General features: G+C 42.1%; 1 protein-coding gene and 1 non-coding gene across 9 annotated transcripts in view; both read right to left on the bottom strand.

The window, feature by feature from the left end:
- Positions 1-19,860, bottom strand: part of CYRIB (CYFIP related Rac1 interactor B) — a 147,707-nt gene that overhangs the window by 62,875 nt on the left and 64,972 nt on the right. The window contains exon 1 of one of the 8 annotated variants that reach the window (XM_038555521.1): positions 16,100-16,199. The exons of 6 other annotated variants lie outside the window; for them this stretch is intronic. The gene's annotated coding sequence lies outside the window, so the exon portion shown is untranslated. Of the gene's footprint in view, positions 1-16,099; positions 16,200-19,860 lie in introns of those variants that run through there. One more of the 8 variants, XM_038555525.1, reaches the window with a different exon arrangement.
- LOC119865427 lies at positions 10,066-10,265 on the bottom strand. Its single transcript, XR_005369105.1, has one exon. It is a non-coding gene; the product is annotated as a small nucleolar RNA SNORA73 family (small nucleolar RNA).

Here is a 19,860-nt window from a genome sequence, read left to right on the forward strand (position 1 = left end):
CATGATAAAAGATGTAAGCAGCCTGGCATAAATACAACTCGTTTGGAGTTATGGTCCCATAAGACTGACCACCCTGCTAAAAGAATTTGGGAAAAATGAGCAGTAAGAAATGATTGATAGATAAACAGGTAGCAAGTAACTGACAAAAATTTTTTAAAATGTGTAATTTTTTCTATTAAAAGTTAAAGTGATAAAGAGACTTTAAATAAAATATAGTAATGTGTTTTATAGATAACAATTTTTCCAGGCTGACAAAATAACTGCAACAAATGTAGATAAGTGACCTCTGGATATCTAGTATCCTTTGGGGAGATATTGTACATCTGATATGTGATATTATTGCACAGCTATCTGTCTGGGTAGCAATCAAACAATAGATTTTTAAAAGACTATTTAAAACACTCTGCCACAATCTTAAATGTGAACTGCTTCCTAATGGCAATTCTATAAAGATTAGAAGACCTCCAACAGACCAGATATGTTATGCAATGCAGAGTATAAAATACTGAGTAAAAGAAGAACTGCCCTCCAGAAGATCATAGTCTTCAAGAAGATGTGTAAAAAATTACTACAATGGGGCACCTGGGTGGTTCAGTTGGTTAAGCCTCCGACTCTTGATTTTGGCTCAGGTCACAATCTCGTGGGTGGGTCGTGAGACTGAGCCCCGCTTAAGACTCTCTCTCCTTCTGCTCCCCACTCCCTGCCATGTGTGTGCTCCCTCTCAATACACAAACACATACTGCAATGCAGGAGGTAAAATATTATAGAACTGGAGTTCTTCGGATAAACTACAACGGGAAAACGGGGATAACTGATGTATATTTAGAAGACAGTCTCAGAAAGAGCAATGATGTTTGAGTCTGCCTCATTTGTTTAAAAAAATACCACTACCCCAACAACTTTCAAAGACATTTTTTAAACTCGGCAAGCTTTATGTTAAATAAAACTTTTTAGGATAAACATGAGCATAACTATCAACCTGGAAAAGGGGAATATTCTATCCTCCTAAAAGAGACATCTTAAGTGTTGTCAGGAAAGGGTTTATAATAGATCAACACTAAAGTTCCTACGAAAAAGGCCTTGCTAACCATGAGACTGAGGCAACATCAAGAACTCCACAAACAATGGGTAGGATTTTTCTGTGTGACTAAACACAAAACACACAAGATAATTTTTTCAACTACTATTCCATCAGCAATGTACCTCTGAATCTTTATCTTCTCTTATTTTTACTTATTGAAGTTTAGATAATACCAGATTTTGACTACTCAAGCCTGAATTGACAAGCCAGATGACAGGAAAACATTTTCAAAAAAGGACATGTACTATTCTAATTCTTGAATCATCAAAGACTATCTATGTACATGTTAAAGCTCTATCTTTAAAATACACAGTTCAACATGGTTCAACAGTTCCTGGGATGAAACCGTCAGGGCAAGGGCTAGGGGGAGATTCTCTTCTCTTTTTAAAAACAACCTTACATGTCTTACAGGCTTTCTTCCTAAGAACGAGATGTCCACTAGTAGCCACAGGTTACCTAATGGGTTTAACAGATAAAAACATCAATACACACAACTACAAAAGCATCATATCATATAGGTTAACTTTATTTCTCAAAAGAGCTGATAATCTTTAAAAAAAAAAAAAAGATTTTATTTATTTGATAGAGAGAGAAGAGGGGAGAGAGCACAAGCAGGGGGAACAGCAGGGAGCCAAGCAAGGAGCCTGCTGGGTGGCTCGATCCCAGGACCCTGAAAATATAACCTAAGCCAAAGGCAGAGACACTTAACCGACTGAGCCACCCAAGTGCCCCAAGAGTTGGTAACCCTTGAGTGGAACTGTTTCTCCTAACTTTTAAAGGTTATGCAGAGATAGTCAAATAGAAAACATTCAATACTTCCAGATTCTGGCATATGTGAACATGTATATTGCATCATACTGCCTTGTACGTAAGAAGAAAGGACCGTCATTTCCTGAAATCAATGTCAACATGCATACATACTATGTTGTGTGCAAATGCAAAACAGTATATATTTGATTGTTTTATTCTCAAAACAGCATAAACACAAGAACAAAAAGCAAATCAAATTAAAACTTTTCCAAACTAGGAATTGTCTTGGCCATGTTAAATCTGTCAGGCCAAGGCCTCCAAGTAAGATACGGATAGTCAATGCAGCACAAGTGTGGAGGTCAGAGAAGGTCAGCCCACAAATACTGCCCCTCAACTCCCACGACTTCCTATGTTGAGAGAATGGTTCAAAGACTAGGGATACTTGAGTAATCATTCACAGGGACAACAACAAGGGACCAGTGCCACAGTGTCCTAACCAGACTGCTACTGTAACATAATCTGCTTCCTGCCCTCCTCTGGTTACTGTTCACTTTTTGAACCCGATTTCAAATCTCTCTACCACTAATTCTGTGAGCTACCTGGCATCATGCCAATAAATTCCCTTTTCCATTCAGATTACCTAGGAAGGGTACCAAATATCCTTGAATGAATTATAAAGAATATTCTGGACTCCTATAGGAAGACTCCCTGCCTAATTTAAAGCCATTCCTACAAATAAGCAAAACTATGTTACAAATGTAACTTGGGATTCAGAGTATAAACAATAAAGATACTCTAAAATTAAAGATTACCTACTTTTTTGAGACTTTAAAGAAGTACCTGTATCATTAAAATTTTAAGTTTCAAAGCATGAACATAAAAAAAGCATGAGAACATTCACAAAGACAAAATACTAAGATCACTTAAAAATATAGGTCTAATAAAGAATTTAAGAACTTTCTGGAAAAAGAACAATGGAACACATTTTGAGAAAAAAAAACTGAAATGATACTGATTTTTACAGAGTTCTCTCTACAATAAGAAGCCTTCCTTTTCGTTGTATATATATTCTAAACTCTTTCAAGAACAGTAATGAAAAGATTCTCTACCTAGGCCTACCTTTTCTTTAGACCCCTAATTCATATGCTTCCTCACTAAAAAACAACATGTAAGTATACTTTTCATTCTTTCTGAAAATATTTTACATTTCAAATCAAAAGTGGAATTTTTAGCTATCCTAAAAGCCAGCATTTCTTACATCCTAGATAGTATCCTGTAGTCATACTCAATCCCCTAATCGGTTTGGTATTTTTAAGGACTACATTTAGAAGCAAAGCACATACTAAGGAGAGTAAGAACATATTTAAAACTTTAGGATTCATTTGCTGTAAGGAAGAGGGTTATTAATATTTGTGAATACCTACCGCATACCACACATTTTGCTATAGACCATAACTTTTTCATAAAACACTGCAAAATAGATGATGTTGCCCTTTCCATAAAAAGTAAATGAGGGAGCAGCCCCGGTGGCCCAACGGTTTAGCGCAGCCTTCAGCCCAGGGCGTGATCCTGGAGTCCCAGGATCGAGTCCCCACATCGGGCTCCCTGCATGGAGCCTGCTTCTCCCCTCTGCCTGTGTCTCTGCCCCCCCCCCCCCCCCGCCTCTCATGAATAAATAAATAAAATCTTAAAAAAAAAAAAGTAAATGAGGAAAATGAACCTCAAAAATTAGTTTCCCAACCCTCATGTCAGTGCTGGTAATGACTGATCTGCTGAAGCACAGATCTGACAACCCAAAGATGACGTTCATAACAAAATGCCTCAACTGGCACATCCTTCTTGTAAAAATTTTTCAATGAGAGTTTTATTAGAAAAACAATTGTAACCATTACCCTGAACAAGCAAAACCTGTAGGATGTAACCATAAGGCAATGTTTTATCTACCACTGTCCTTTAAAGTTATTCTGTGGTGACAATTTAATGTTCCTGAACTTTTATTTAGGCAAGCCTATGACTTTGATCATTTTCAAATTATAAAAACTGTCGGAATTTAGAAATTGGTAGACCCAGTTTAGTGTAATTGTCAAAATTTTTCACCTAGCACTACAGCTTCTCCCCAGTCCCAGTTCTGCCACCAGCCCACTAGCCCTAGGCATTACAAGAGCAAAAGGGCTTTCCAGCCCTCCATTCCACCTTACTAACCTGAGCATAGAAGTCAAGTGTCATTAGAGGGTATGAGCACTCTCAGCTCAAAAAGTATTTAAAAGTGATCTTTTAGGAAATGCTTTCAGGAGTTCCTTGGAAACTCACCCACTCCAGGAGATCTCTCACTGCAATTCCTTGATGCAAGATAAGGCATCCCCTGTGGGAATCCACCCATTTCTTCCTCCCCCTCTGCCTCATATCACCCTGATCCTATGAGCTTCCTCTCACTAGTAGCCCTCATCTGGTCCATGGGAAACATGTACCCCTTCTGCCAAAGAGCTCAGGGAGGATGGGCAGTCCACCCACACGGTAACCTCGCTTTGCTGTGCTGCCAGAGCAGAAAGCTTCTCTTCACTCAGGCACAGAGAGACAGACATCAAGCCACTGTGTTCCCTAAACTGCACAAGTTACATATGCAGCTCTCCAAATCGTTACCAGAAAGCTCCTTACTTGAGAGGGAGTCATGAAGGGGGGTGCGGGGGGCGGGAGTCAGAAGAAACTCCTGGCAAACTAACAACTTGGTTTAAAAACACTTTTCCAATTTCCAACAACTCAGTTCAAAAACTATTCTAATTCCAGCTACCTGATTTTTATACCAACAGATGGGGTAGGTATTAGAGGTCACAAATCCATTTTCTGGCTCTTTATTTATGCTCCTGCATGGCATCCTTAAAATTCTCTTTAGAAATATGCATCTCTCAACTTAGGGCCAAATTCAGAATAAAAGAGTTTCATTTTAACATCTTATTATATGATACATTTAGCATTTTACTAAGTTTTCCACAAAAAGCAGGAAGAAAAACCCATAATTCCACTGCATAGTTAACCACAGTTAATGCTTTAAGCATGCTACTTTCCCTTCTGTAAAGAGTCCATTTGTCATGTGAATATTTCTTAAATTTTCTTTTTAATATCTTGTGCAAAACCACTTCATTTATTAATTTCATTGAGGAATCTGGTTCTACAAAATTTCAGCATTTCTTTTTCAAATATCAAATTTCCACTAAATGAATGTAAAGGTGGCTTTTTGAAACCTGTCATTGTCACTCCCTAAACTCAAAACCTTTAATGGCTCTGCACTGCCAGATGTTTCTGACCATGAGATCTGACCTACACTCAAGATGAGAAAGTGTTTCAGAGTTTGGTCACAGTTCCACAATGGCTACTTTATCAAGGATTACAGGCTGAATCCACAAAATGCAAAAGAGCAAAAGGTGTTATTCCTTTATTAACATGGCAAAAATAAACTTGCAGCAGGGATCAGTCCTTTTATTTGCTATATGATAGCAAATAAAACTCTATCACCACACATATAGTATTTATTGGCTCCACAGTGGTAATCACAACTGCCAAAAAGTTATTCTAATGTTCAAGAGCAGATTTATAGAAACTTTAAATGTTTAGAACTGGATTTGGGGTTTAATTTTGTTAATGTTCCACACATAATCTGCCGTTCATTCAAAAGAGCACACATTAGAAAATTTGTTTTAAAGTCATCTTTCAGCAGATGAAGTGAGAAATAAATTTCAATTAACATGCTACCAAGAAAAAAAAGCACTCAGTTTTTAGCCCAAAGAATCTTTGCTCTTCTCAGAAGTGTATGTCAGTAAAAACTCACAGAATTACAGAAGTGCCTAAAGAAAGAAAAATAATCAGTTCTCTCTTAAAGTTGACAATAAATGTATTCATTCACTCAAAAAGTACACAAGAACAATGAGCGTGGGGCCAATACTGATGTGTCTTTATGTATAACTGTGGAGGATGGGTGTGCATTCATACAACATGCATGTATGTGCAGATAGCTAGAAAGATGTTCACCAGAACACTGATTACTTAGATGGTGATTTTTGCTTACTTTTTCACGTTTTTTTTTTTTTTTTTAACAAATGAGCATATAATTTTATTTTATTTTATTTTTATTTTTTAAATTTTTATTTATTTATGATAGCCACACAGAGAGAGCGAGAGAGGCAGAGACACAGGCAGAGGGAGAAGCAGGCTCCATGCACCGGGAGCCCGATGTGGGATTCGATCCCGGGTCTCCAGGATCGCGCCCTGGGCCAAAGGCAGGCGCTAAACCGCTGCGCCACCCAGGGATCCCAATTTTATTTTATTTTAAGGATTTTATTCATTCATTCATTCAAGAGAGACAGAGAGAAAGAGAGAGAGAAAATGAGAGAGAGAGAGAGGGGCAGAGGGAGAAGCAAGCTCCATGCAGGGAGCCCAATGTGGGACTTGATCCCGGGACTCCAGGACCACGCCCTGGGCCAAGGCAGGCGGCACTAAACCGCTGAGCCATCCAGGGATCCCCGTGCATATAACTTTATAAGAAAAGAATGCTATTTGTGCTATTAAAATATGGCATGAAAAGCTACAGTAATCAAGACATGTGGTCCTGGCAGAAGGCTACACATATAAGACCAATAAAACAGAAAAAAGAGTCCAGAAATAAACCCTATGTCTAGGGTCAATTAATTATCAACAAAGATACCAAGGCAATTCAACCAGGGGAAGGCCAGTCTTTTCAATAGATGGGACTGAGACAACTGGGATATCTACATACAAAAAGATGAACTTAATAAATTTACCTTACACCATATATAAAAGTTAATTAGAGGAACCTGAGTGGCTCAGTAGGTTGGGCATCCAACTCTTGGTTTTGGCTCAAATCATGATCTCAGGGTCCGGAGTTTAAGCCCAACAACCAGCTCTGTGACTGGCATGGATTCTGTTTGGGATTCTCTCTCCCTCTGCCCCTCCCTCCACATGCTCTCTCTCTCAATAAATAAATAAAATCTTTTCTAAGAAGTTAATTAAAAGTGGATCACAGACCAAAACATAAGAGCTAAAACTACAAAATATAAAACATTTGGAAGAAAATACAAGCATAAAATCTCACGGCCCTGGGTTGGGCCAAGACTTGACAGACACACCACAAAAGTATGATCCTTAGAAGAAAAAGAAACTAAACTCCATCAAAATTCAAAACCCCTGCACCTCAAAAAATACCATTAAGAAAATAACAAGACAAGGCAGAGACTGGGAGAAAATATTTGCCAATCACGTGACTTATAACTGTCTGGGATAAATTGTCTTACAGCACCTGTTTAGTCTTACTTTATGACTTGAAGACAGTTTCCTGTAACACTGTAAACCAGTTACACTTGAAAAAAAAAAAAAAAAAAGCTCACTTGTAAGACCCAAGTAAGACCCTAGAAAGGATCGGAGAGACCAGAGTCAGTGAAAAGACTTCACTAAGTTTTGCTTGTTTACCTCAACTAGGGAAATCTTTGAAATGTTTAAATATTTTTTAATTATTTAAAATCATAAGCTATCTACCTACCCAAACTAGGCAAACTGAGAATGGTTTAAAAAATTAAATTTCATTTTAATAAAATATACACGATTTTTAAACGTTGCTGTAAAGAACACTGAAAATCAGCTAAAACAAAGTTCTTAAATGAATTTTTAATTTGCTAATAGACTACTAAAGGGTCAGTGACACATACCAAAGACAGAACACTGGCCAGTTGTCACCATGACACATACTATAACGGAACTTTGGCACACCCATTTCAAAGGGTTGCCAACCCCAGGCTACATATTTTGACTATTGCTTCAACATACTGTTCTATAAATAAAAAGGAAAAGCTTTGGTTTAACTATATTCACATTTTAATATAGGAAGTCCCAATTATCAAAGAGTATTTCCAAAATGCTTCAGCCCTTGATTCTTAGACATCAAACTTTTATCCACTAATAACTTAGAAGTGGCACCACCGTAGGTAGATTTCTTTACATTTCCAGCTCTGTACATTCATGTACATTTTAAGCCAAATGAATAGAATAAATGAAGCTGACTTTTCTGTACTTTAGAAAACTAGGTAAATAGTATTTACATAATGCCAGAACATATTAAATATTTAAGCCAAAACAAGTTTAAACGTAACAATTTTCAACAAGTTAGCTTTCAAAGTAAAATTTTTTACGTTTGTTTACAGAAAATAACTGGACAAGAGTTAGAAAATGCTGATTGATAAAATGAAGCCCAACTCCCCTTAAAAAAAAACAAAAAAAAAAAAAAACCGAAAACTCCAAGTTTAAAACCTCCCTCCAACTATGCCAACCCCTCTTAACTCCCCTCAATCTACACGGTCTTAAGATCTAAAGGAAAAGCTGCCTCATTAAAAATGTGCTTCATTAGGGGCACCTGGGTGGCTCAGGTCATGATCCCAAGGTCCTTGCCCCATATCAGGCTTCCAGTGGAGCGCCTGCTTCTCCCTCTCCCTCTGCCACTTCCCCTATTTGTGCTCTCTCACTCTATCAAATAAATAAATAATTTTTTAAGTGCTTAAATTGTTTTGTTAGAGGTTTCCAGAATTTTAAGTAGAGAACTATAGTTTGATATAAACAAAAACAAAGTAATCTCATACCTTGCAACCCAAGATGGTTTTCTAACACTTCACTTTAATGTCCCTGAAATTCCTAAAAAAACATGATTTTTTTCAAATCAAAAGACGCCTGGATATGTTACTCATTACTTTCTCAGCAAGTGTTAACAGTTATCAACTTACCTTGGAGAAAATACGTCTCAAATGCTGATGTCCTGGCTACTGCTATTAAAGTAATAAACTGTCCTTCATCTCTTACACAGGAGTTTCATGTTTTCTACCAGCATCCATGAAAATATGGCACATGGTAACTTACCATCTTGCAATTAGGGTAAGATCCCAAACCATCATGGTTCTGGACAGTATTGGCAGTAAGGATGGGATGATGAGAGAGCCATCCATGACTTTCTAGAAGACAGAAGATAAAGGCGCCCAAGGGCAGAGTTCTAAGAAATGGGAAGACATTCTGAGATCTGAGAGTGGTCAGATGGTAGGTGGGGAGAAGGTGAGAAAATGGATCCCTACTACCGTACCTGTTAAACAGGAGTTGAATTAATGTTTAGAGAAACCAGGCAGTGAGAAGTGGAATTGAAATAAGCCACCCAAATGGTGACTTGGTGGTTGTTCATTCTCCTCTGGGCTGGCAGAGGAAGGGATATGCCAAGACAATGAGGCAACAAGCCTTGTGTCTCCAGATGAAAGGCAATGTGGCTGTGACTGCTGAACCATGGAATCCTCAAAACTAAAATAGATTTTGTAAGTAATGATGGCCTTGCTGCCAAAATGAAATTTTAGTTGGACCAAAAGTATTAGAAGTTCCTTTGATTTAACTATAAGGGAATAACCAAAAGTGAACACAAAGTTTTGATTACTGGTATAGCTGCTCTCTCCCTTGGTGCTCCCATCTACACCCTCCTCTTCTACTTCCCAAATTCTCCTGCTTGGCAGAAAAAAATGATAAAGGATGGGGCTGAGGTCTCCCTGACCCCTATGGACTGAAGGCTACAGGACCAGTACACTGCCTAAGGAACTTTTGAGAGGGACTCAAAGCTTGAAGGTTCTTCTAGATACAGAGAGGCACCCATGGCGTCACCACCCTACCTATAAAGGGAGGGAACATCCAGATTCAATCAATAGGGTTTGAGTAAGATTTACAAAGGGGAGGACACAACTTATCAGGCATATTCCTTCTCTAAAGCAACTGTTAGCATGCTACTGGCCTCTTTTGGAAACTGAATGCCTAACTCATGGAGGCCTCATGAGTCCCCAGACTCATATTCCTACTTTGGTTTTCTAACCTACTGTCCCCCGCCTTGACTTACTCTAAAGGACAGTTTTTAATGGGGGTCAAATGGGCCCCAGTTTCCACACCTCCAGGCTTATCTTACAAAAACGGCATTTATCACTTTACCAACTCTCCTTGCCAAATAAAGGACCCCAAAGTGTATGTAAAGTGTCAACTGCCAATGTTAGGTAAGGCTCCTCTTCTCTCCTCAAATCAAATAAATTATCGGGAATCCTGAGCAACCACTGCAAAAGAAGGTAGGTAAGAGCTTAATTCAGTAGAATAGCAGCTGATAAAAGCAGATTTTTCTTTCATTTCCAATCAACCTAGATCCAGATAGGGAGTGCTTAGAGATCTGTTTCCCTCATGGTTTGTCTCCTCAGTCATCATCCATAGGACTCCGAGAAGCTGTAGGAATATGCAGGCACAGACTCAAGGCCCAGCTTCATTTCCAACGCAGCAGAAATGGGACGGTACATCACAGGGCAGAGACCTATGTTCCCCTACGCCACTTGGGCAGAGCCCATGGAATACCTAGGAATACCCATATTGGTATGCTTACTTTGGGATGGGTAAACTCTGTAACTAACAATGTAGAGAGTCAACTGAAAGTGCATATTTGAGAATACATCTAGCTTTGTCTTAGCCCCAGAAGCATCTCAACTTTACATGAAATAGTAACACGATCTTTGAGGAAAATTTATCCCATACTCTACCACCAGAAGCAAAGTTACAGGCTCTACAGAGCCTACATCTAGTAAATCATCAAATCTTATAGACTTAATACCATTCCTCCAATGCCAATACTCAAATACTGATTGTTAGTTCTTTCCTGGACTTAGCAACAACAGTCTTTTAAATTGCCTACTTGTATTCAACCTTACTTCACTTTCAATCCATTCTCTAAAAGCTGCAGAACAAAGCTGAGTATTTCACTCTCTTCTCCCTTAAAATCCTGTAAGTTTCTCCATAGCCTTCAGTGCAAACCAACCTAAACTTGTTAACACAACTCAGGCAGTCAGGCTTACACCTTATTTATTGTGTACCTCTTTCCCACCCCTCCTTTACATCCTATATTAGTCATACAGATTCGGTATCCATTTCTAAAATGTACCTGATCTCTCTTATCTCAAAGCTTTTGCATCTCCCTCATCTTATGCCCAGGCATTTCTCCCTTTTTGCCTGACTACTGGCCCACTCCTCAGGTTAGTTTAAAATGGCATTATGACATGGGCTTTTACCCTGACTCATAAGGGTACCTATGGAACACATAGCCCTGAACTCACATTGTCTATCTTTCTCTATCTTCTACTCTAAGGAGGGCCCACTAATATTTTATTCACTATTATAAGCCTGCTCACGTGCTCACTAACTACTTGGGGGATCAATAACAACCACATAACAAGAATTATGCTAGCTGTCAAAAAATACATTATCAAAAACAAGTTTTTATTTTTTTTTAATATTTATTTATATGAGAGAGACAGCAAACGCCTGTGTGTTGGAGGAGGGGGAATCTCAAGCCACTGGGGAGTCTGCTTGAGATTCTTTCTCTCCCTCTCCACCCCCACCAAAGAAATGTATTACTTTAATAAAATTTACTTTGCCATCCCTACCATATTACATTGAAATTAACATTAAAATGTCATAAGAATTGTGAGGGACATTATTATTCCCATTTCATAGATAATCTCAGAATCTTCACACTATCAGACAAGGGCAAATCAGGGCTTAAATGCAATGTTTCTACCCATACATACTAAAATTCTACAGTGAGTATAATCTCTCAATAAGAGTCCAGATCAGCAAACTGTAAAATTCACTTCAAGACCTAGTAAATCACAGGTTAAATTACTGCCTTCAATTCTCTATTACTCTCACAAACAACAGAGAAAATGCGTAACTAATCCCCAAATAATAATATCTGGTAAAATGTCATAGCTTTTTTTATAGCAAGTATATCCTAAAATCTTTGACTTAAATTAGTATTCAGTGTAATTAGAATTATATGAGAACATGCCAATTTATGACTGGAAGAAATATTCTAACCACAAGGAAAAGTTCAGTTTATATTTAATACCCGACATAATGCACCAACTAGAACATTATCAAGTAGAAATTACTCACATGGCAGAAAATAAACTGTACAGGATTGTAAACTTCACAGTGTTGCATATAACAACACCAGTGAATGTCATCTTTTCAAAATAAATAACTACAAAAATATATCTTTGTCTTAGGTCTTCTACTTAAACAAAATCACATCTTTGAAAAAAAGCCATTCTCAAAAATGGTACCACTATCAAGACATGTGATGTGTCACAAGAAAGGTGTGTTTCTAAAGAATCAATAATCTAAGAATGATTTCCTTATTTATAAAGTTTTACAAATTTCACTCATTTGCATTCCAATATACTTACATGAGTGGGAAAAGAGTGAAGCTACAGCCAGTGAGCAAGAAATTATAATCCTATATATGCTCACAAGAGAGTAGAGAAGTGAACATTTTCCATCCTGTGTCAGCTGAAAAAGTTTTTAGACTGGCTGTTCTAAGTATGCCTTCTAAATATATAATATAAAATACAGGACCTCAAATTAGTACCTTGAAATAGAATTTTAGTAAAGACTACAAATCACAGAGGCCTGGGTTTATGCCAGCCTTCCTCACTCTACTTGGACAAGTTGCCTGACATTCTCAATGTTAATGAGGAGTTAACTAGGAATTAACCTAGGGTGGTTATAAAACTACCTTAATGTATATAAAGAACCTGGTATATAGTAGGTGCTCACTATCACAGTATAATAAAGAACCAAGACCAAGTTCTATCACTTAGTAGCTGTGTCACTCTTATTATGTAACTTCAGTTTCCTAGAATGTGACATGGGAATACTAACACCTAACAAGGTTGTTGCAAAGGTTGAATTTCTTAGAACCTGGCCCAGCAAATAGTAAACACTTTGTGCTAATTACTATTATCAGCATTACCACCACCACTGAAATGTTACATAACCACGGTCACATTCTTCCATTTCAGCCACCTGGAAAAAAAAAAATCCCTCGAAAAATTAACCTAGGGGATCCCTGGGTGGCTCAGCGGTTTAGCGCCTGCCTTCAGCCCAGGGCGTAATCCTGGAGTCCCGGAATTGAGTCCCACATTGGACTCCTTGAATGGAGCCGGCTTCTCCCTCTGCCTGAGTCTCTGCCTCTCTCTGTCTCTCATGAATAAATAAATAAAATCTTTTTTAAAAAAAATTAAAAACAAAAAGAAAAAGTAACCTAATTTTAGTGAACTGATCATAATATAGGATAAGCTTACACATCCAAGAATTTTATGGTGACCTTAAGTGCACAAGACGTAACCTGAATTGACATTGCTCATGAAAATCACAAGATACCAAAATCAATTCTAAGTGAACAAATCTACTCAATGGACTAAAGCGTAAAACAAAATAATATGTCTACTGTACTTTCTCCTCCAAAATCCCAAAGCGGTTTAATCAAATATAGCAATCCTCAAAATACACAAACTTGAGAAAACTGCAGCTCAGAGCAATCAACATTTCCCCCAAAACTTTGCCACATAATTACAAAATGATGTTATAGTAAAAAACTCTTTGACCTTGCCATTCTTTCAATTATTCAAAACATTTGAGTATCCACTGTGCACCAGGTTAAATTCTGGTGCAGTAAAAGAAAAAGGGAGACCAAAAATAATAGTGTGAATTCCATTAACAATATAAATATTTCCAAATATTATAATTCTGTTTCCTTAAACAGTGAAAGATAGCAAATTATAGGCTCTAACAGTTAAGTGCATCAATACTTAATGATTTAAGTAACCTTATATAAGTGACAGTCCAGTATTTTCCCCAAGGAAACCAGGAGTAAAATGAAATAAGTATCCCTCTATACATACTCCTCAATCAATTACTTACTATGGTAAATGACCATTCCAAATAGGAGTTACATAATCTCAAGAGTGACACTATGTAACACATTTTTTTATCCCATTTTTGGGAAAAGCTCAGAAAAATGGGAAATTCTAAGTTTGATTAAGTATCACCTGTAATCGATCAGAAATAAACCACATTTGCTTAATCTTAGAATCTGAAATTATATTTTTGCTGGGGCAATTAGAATCAATTTACTAATCATGTCTCCCTTTGATGAACCAGTTTCACAGAAGAGAAAAATCTAGCCTCTATTCAACTATCAAATGATCTAGAGTGTACACTATAGATCCAGCATCTTATGAAGCAAGAGCTTCTTCTGGAGCACCTAAATAACTGTTAAAAGTTCTAAGAAATTTAAAAATGTGTTATCTAACAAAATTGCTCTGCCAAAGGCAGGCAATCCTAACTATGAGTTAAGAAGTCTTACTGCTAGAGTGGTTATCAAAAACCTAAAAGAGAACAAATGGCCAAGTGCCTGTTTAATACCTAGCTCCCCAGAAGGGTTGTTAGAAAATGTTGCTATTAACGTTAATAGCAATTACACCATACTGATGCCTAGGTAGGTATATTGTAGGACTTTTAAAAACCTTCCTTTGACTTCGTTATTGTGGACAATGATGGTCCATGAAAAAAAGAGGGAGGGGACTATCATTTCATTATACCAATGCTTATCAGTTTTAGCCAACTACAACACTTTAAAAAGGGGTTATCAAATAAGCCCCTTATCAAGATGCTCTAGACGCTACGCTTCTATCATTAAATACAATTAAAGCATTAAAAGGATCAGCGTGTTTTTCTTGAGGTACATTTGTCTAAAATGCTTTGCACTAAGTCCCCAAAGACTCAAGCGATTGAAATTCCTTCGGCTATATAAAACACTCCTCTGGAATGTCAGCCTGCCAAACTGCAAAACTCTTAACACAAAATTGACTGATACACATTTTCCACATAAAGATTAAGGAGTCAAAAGGATGGCAAACTCCATAAATTGGCAGGAGGGGGTGGGGATGGGGGCGGGGGGAAGAAAGTGTAAACAAATTCCAAAAATCTCGGTCTCCCCCGGAATGGCACTTTATGGCACTGCAAGAATCCACGCATTTCATCAGTGATTTCCGCACGCGCCAGGGGGACACTCTGGTAACTGCGGCAGACAAATTAGACGAGGGACAAGTCTCACCAACAGACAGTGGGAGTAACAGGTAATGTTGCAAATCGGTCCTGGCAAACAAGCAGGAATGCGGAGAGGAGAGGAAAGAGTAACAATGGCGGGGGGGGGGGGGGGGGGGGCACCTGGGGGGGGGGCACCTGGGTGGCTCAGTCGGTTGAGCATCTGCCTTCAGCTCAGTTCAGCTCAGGTCACGATCCTAGGGTCCTGGAATCAAGCCCCGCATTGGGCTCCCTGCTCAGTGGGGGAAGCCTGCTTCTCCCTCTCCCACTCCCCTGGCTTGTGCTTTACTCTGTCAAATAAATCTTAAAAAAAAGAAAAAAATCAGAAAAAGAAAGAAAAAAGAAAAGAAAAGAAAGAAAAGAAAAGAAAAGAAAAGAAAAGAAAAGCCAAAATTTGCATTCAGAGAGAAATCAGTCCATCATAGATACCCGTCGGGGGGGGGAGGGGTAAAAAAAAAAAAAAAGGTAATTGGTACAGCCCAGAATAGCCACGAGTTACACACACACAGCAATTGCCACTTCTGCCAAAATTTACCTTCAGAGAGAAATCAGTCCATCATAGATACCCCTCCGGGGGTGGGGGGGGGGAGGTAAAAAAAAAAAAAAAAAAGAAAAAGAAAGAAAAAGGTATTTGGTGCAGCCCAGCATAGCCACGAGTTACACACACACAGAGCAATTACCACTTCAACTACCGCTTTTTGACAGTCACAGGTTTGGGGTCAGCCTAGTAGAAAGTGTGCGTGTGTGTGTTGAAAGGCACGTGAAGACCACGCCCGAGGCCCGAGGCTGCGGACTCGGGGCGCCCAGGTGAGCGCGGCGCGGACGCGGGCGGGGCGGGGCGGCCGCGCAGGTGGAAGGGCGCAGGGGGCGGGGGGGGGGGGGCAGTTAGAGACGCCAGCCTGCACGCGGGTGACCCAGGAGGCCGGTTCCGGGGGGAAAGGGGGTGTGGATGGGGGGAGGGGAGGGGAGGGCGGGGGGAGGCGGGCACGCGCGGGGAGCCGCGGGGAGGCGCGGGGAGCCGCGGGCAGCCGCGGGCGCGGGGAGGAAGCGGAGGAAGAAAGGAGGTGGGAATGAATGAGCGCCGGCGGGCCGGGCCGGCGGAGGGGCAGGGGGGAGGGGGCGGGGGCGGGCCCGGGGCTCGGGGGCTCCGGGGCCCCCGCCGCGCCCGCCTCTCCGCCCCGCGGGCCCGGGAAGGGGGGCGGGGGGCGGGGGGCGCGGGGCGCGGGGCGCGAGGGACCCGGGAGACGGTGAAGATCAGCCACTCACCGTCCGCGCGAGCCTCCGGGCTGTCTCAGCCCCGCTCCTCCGCCCTCCTCGAGCCGCGGCGGCGGCGGCTCCTCAGCGGCGCTAGAGGGAGCCCCGGGCCCGGAGCGGGGCGGCGGCGGCGGCCGGACCGGGAGCCCCTCCGCACCTGCCCCTGTGGCGGCGCCGCGACGAGCCGGGCAGCGGCGGCGGCGGCGGCGGCGGCGGCGGCGGCGGCTCCGAGCGGGGAGGGCAAGTGACCCGGATGTACAGGGTAACGGCGAGGAGGGGGAGGGGGCAATGCCAGGAAGTGAGGGCGCCGCGGACCTGTCCGGCCGTGCGCATGCGCCGCGCGCGCGCCCCGCAAGGTAAATCCTCGGCCTTCCTGCCCCGCCCCCCGCCCCCCGCCGCCCCTCCCGGAGGGGGCGGGGCGAGGCCGGAGACAGGTGGTCCGACGCGCGCCGGAGGGGAGGGAGGGGGCGCGGCCGCCGCCTCCGCGCCCCACCCCCCGCCCGCCCTCCTTAAAGGGGCCGCACCCCCGCGCGGAGGCGGCCCCGGGCGGGCGCGAGTCTTGCAGGCTCCTGGTTCTACAGGAGGGAAAGCGAGGCTCCGAGGTGAGGGGTGAGCCGCCTCAGGTCAGCGCGCTCGGATGTGGCAGCCGCTGGCGGCGCCCGACTCTGTGCTGCACTGGGCGAAGCTGGCGCTTGCCACCGCTTCCCGAGCAAGCCTGCAAGGGCCGGGGGGCCTGGGGGGGCCGGGGGGCCGGGGGGGGCAGCCCTTCGCCGCCCGCCAGGTGCGGAGCCCCAGCCGCGCTCGCCCCGCGGGCAGGAGCGCTGGCAGGCTCCCCGGGGCCCCGAGCTGCACCGCGACGGCCTCCGATGGCATCGTGGAGGCGCCCTGGGGAGGTGCTAAATGCTCAGCCTCAGGGCAGAAATTAGGCGCCACCTGAGACTTGCACCTTGCCACGCATGGCAATTTGGGATAAATGAGATTTTGCTCTAGGGTTCCGCTCTGGGCAAAAATGCTTGGGGGTGGGGTTGGGGGTGGGGTGGGGTGCGGAGAATTTGGATGTGGCCCAAGGCACACAGCATCTTCCTCCTCTAATCTTACCCTTCACCCTGGAACATGAATGAATGCTCCCTCTTTACATAAAAAACCGGGACATCCCATCTACCTGGTATACATCCTAATCCTGCTACGAACCTCTGAGATTTTTTTTTTTCATTAACCCGAAATAGAAATGATTACGGATGTAATCACCCCCCCCCTCCCCCACCCTGGAATATTTTCAGTTTGAACAGATCATCACCACGGAGGTAAATGGTTCTGAATATTCTGGGGTCAAGGCCTCTACTGAAAATCCCACAAAAGCATGGGGCTTTTTCTTCCACAGAAAAATGAGCACAAATTTGCATACAATTTCAGGCGATTTATCGACCCTGAGCGCTTACCTATGAAACCCTGGTTACGAGCTGTGGTTTTGGTCAAACAGGTAAAATCCCAGAAACTGTCCAGGCCAAATGTGGCCAAGAAATCACTCTTTGCCCCAAATACACAAGGGCAACCTTTAGCCTTTTGTCTTCCTCCTGAGTTACTTGGAGACTACATGGCATGAGCCATACTATTATAATAGAAATGTGTTAGAAGAGTCACAGAAAGGGACACCTGTGTGGCTCTGTGGTTGAGCATCTGCCTTTGGCTCAGGGCATAATCCCGAAGTCCTGGGATAGAGTCCCACATCGGGCTCCCTGCATGGAGCCTGCTTCTCCCTCTCACTATGTCTCTGCTTCTCTCTCTCTCTGTCTCTCATGAATAAATAAATAAATTCTCTAAAAGAGTCACAGAGAGATTAGATGGCTTTTTCAAGGCACACACTACAGCCAAGAGTCCTAGGCCTCAGTCATTTACCCTAATTATCACGCTTTAGGATGATTAAGGGGTTCTATACTGTATCTATTATAATCTTTCATCAATTTCAATTAAACTGAGGGAGCCAAATTTTTGCAAACATTGTTGCTGGCAGAACAGTCTTCATAATCCAAGAACTTTGGTCCGTGTTTCTGACACATTGAGACCCATTCTTAAATAACCCTGGTCCACAGAAACCCACTATCCTCAATTTGTACCAGAGGCGGAGAGTTCATACACCTCCCCCATCCCTTAAATATGAGCTCTGAGTAACCACACACCTCTACCTCAATATCCTAATAATAGCAGAAATATATCTTCTATATATCCTCAACCCCATTCAGTTTAGCTCAAATATATCCCATTATGCGGAACTCATTACTGCACTGGTTGGCCTCTTCTCATTGTGAGGAACCTCTTCTCTTACAATGAGCAGAAATCTGATACCCAACAATTTTCATCCATTTGTCCTAATTTTATCTCTGGAGAGCAACACCAACATGATGCCAGCCTGAGGGAGCTTACAGTCCAGCCAGGAAAAGTCCACTGATGAATGATAACCGTAAAATAGGATGAGCTCCGTGAGGAAGGTGGAATAGCATTTTTTGGAGACACCTTTCTCCTTGTCAGCCTAGACCCACTCCTGGCCTGTGTCACAACTCACAAGTAAGCTCTACCACTACCCCACGTGGGAGATCCTGAAAGTGGGAAAAGAAAACAAGACCTTAAGAGAAGTGCTGAATTTATGCTTCCCCAATGCTTTCTTCGTCATCCTGCATGAATGTAATCCCATTTCAGCTGAGGTCAAAGTTTTATGTTGAAAAAACAAGCAGAACGATGCAAAAAAAGAGGTTTACATAAGAGCACTAGGCTCTAGATGATGATTTAATCACTGCGGCTTGTTAGCATTTTTTTTTTTTTTTTAGTCCTTCCTGTGTGCCAGGCACTGTACTAAGCACTTTACTTGCATTTCCTCTGTTGCTTTTTACAGCCACCCTCTATGGTACTGCTATGATGTCCATCTTACAAATGAGGCCATCAAGGCTTCAATATGAGATCCAGGATTCAAACCCAATCTGTCAACTCCACAGTTTGTCCATTTACATGACTTGACTGTGGTTTTGTAAATTTCAGAAGTTCCTGATCTCTTCTTTAGATTCTGTTTCCTCTGAAAATTGTATTACTAAATCAACTTTAAAACATTATGAAGAATAAATTGTTTCACTTAGTCATTCATTCATTCAATCAACACACAATTTTGTGCCTCTACTAGTTCATAGGCACCATGCTGAGGTCTGGAGTGGAGGTCAGTAGACAGACCGTGCCTGCCCTGGAGGGCCTCAGAATTCAGTGACCCAACCATAACAACACAGCACACAAGTCCTGGTAATCCAGGAGAGCGAAGAACCAACCATGCCGGAGACAGCCGTGGAAGCTTCTGGGACAATGGGCTTGGTCTTGGGATCCGGGAAGGAATGAAAACAGAAGGCACATGGGCACAGAAAGGGGAGTTTATGACATGCTGGAGGGAAGACTGGGTGAGACGGGGAAGATCACCTCAACCACCATCCTGTGGAGTTTGAACTTGCCCTCCTGAAAGCAGTAACAAGTAAACAGAAGCTTCTCAGCAAGGGAGAGATATAATCAGATGTGTTTTATATCAAGATCACTCTGATGACAGTGTCCAATACGGACTACAGTGGGAATGAGGATGGGGGCCGGAGGACTACTAAAGCTGCTGCTCAGTCCAGGCGAGAGATAATGAGAGGCTGCTTTCGGAAGCTGGCAGTGGAGAGCAAGAATGGGCACCAGAGGGGTGCCTGGGTGGCTCAGTTGGTTAAGCATCTGTCTTTGGCTCAGGTCATGATCCCAGGATT

This window comes from Canis lupus, chromosome 13, assembly GCF_011100685.1.
Source record: "Canis lupus familiaris isolate Mischka breed German Shepherd chromosome 13, alternate assembly UU_Cfam_GSD_1.0, whole genome shotgun sequence".
Classification (NCBI taxonomy): Eukaryota; Metazoa; Chordata; class Mammalia; order Carnivora; family Canidae; genus Canis; species Canis lupus.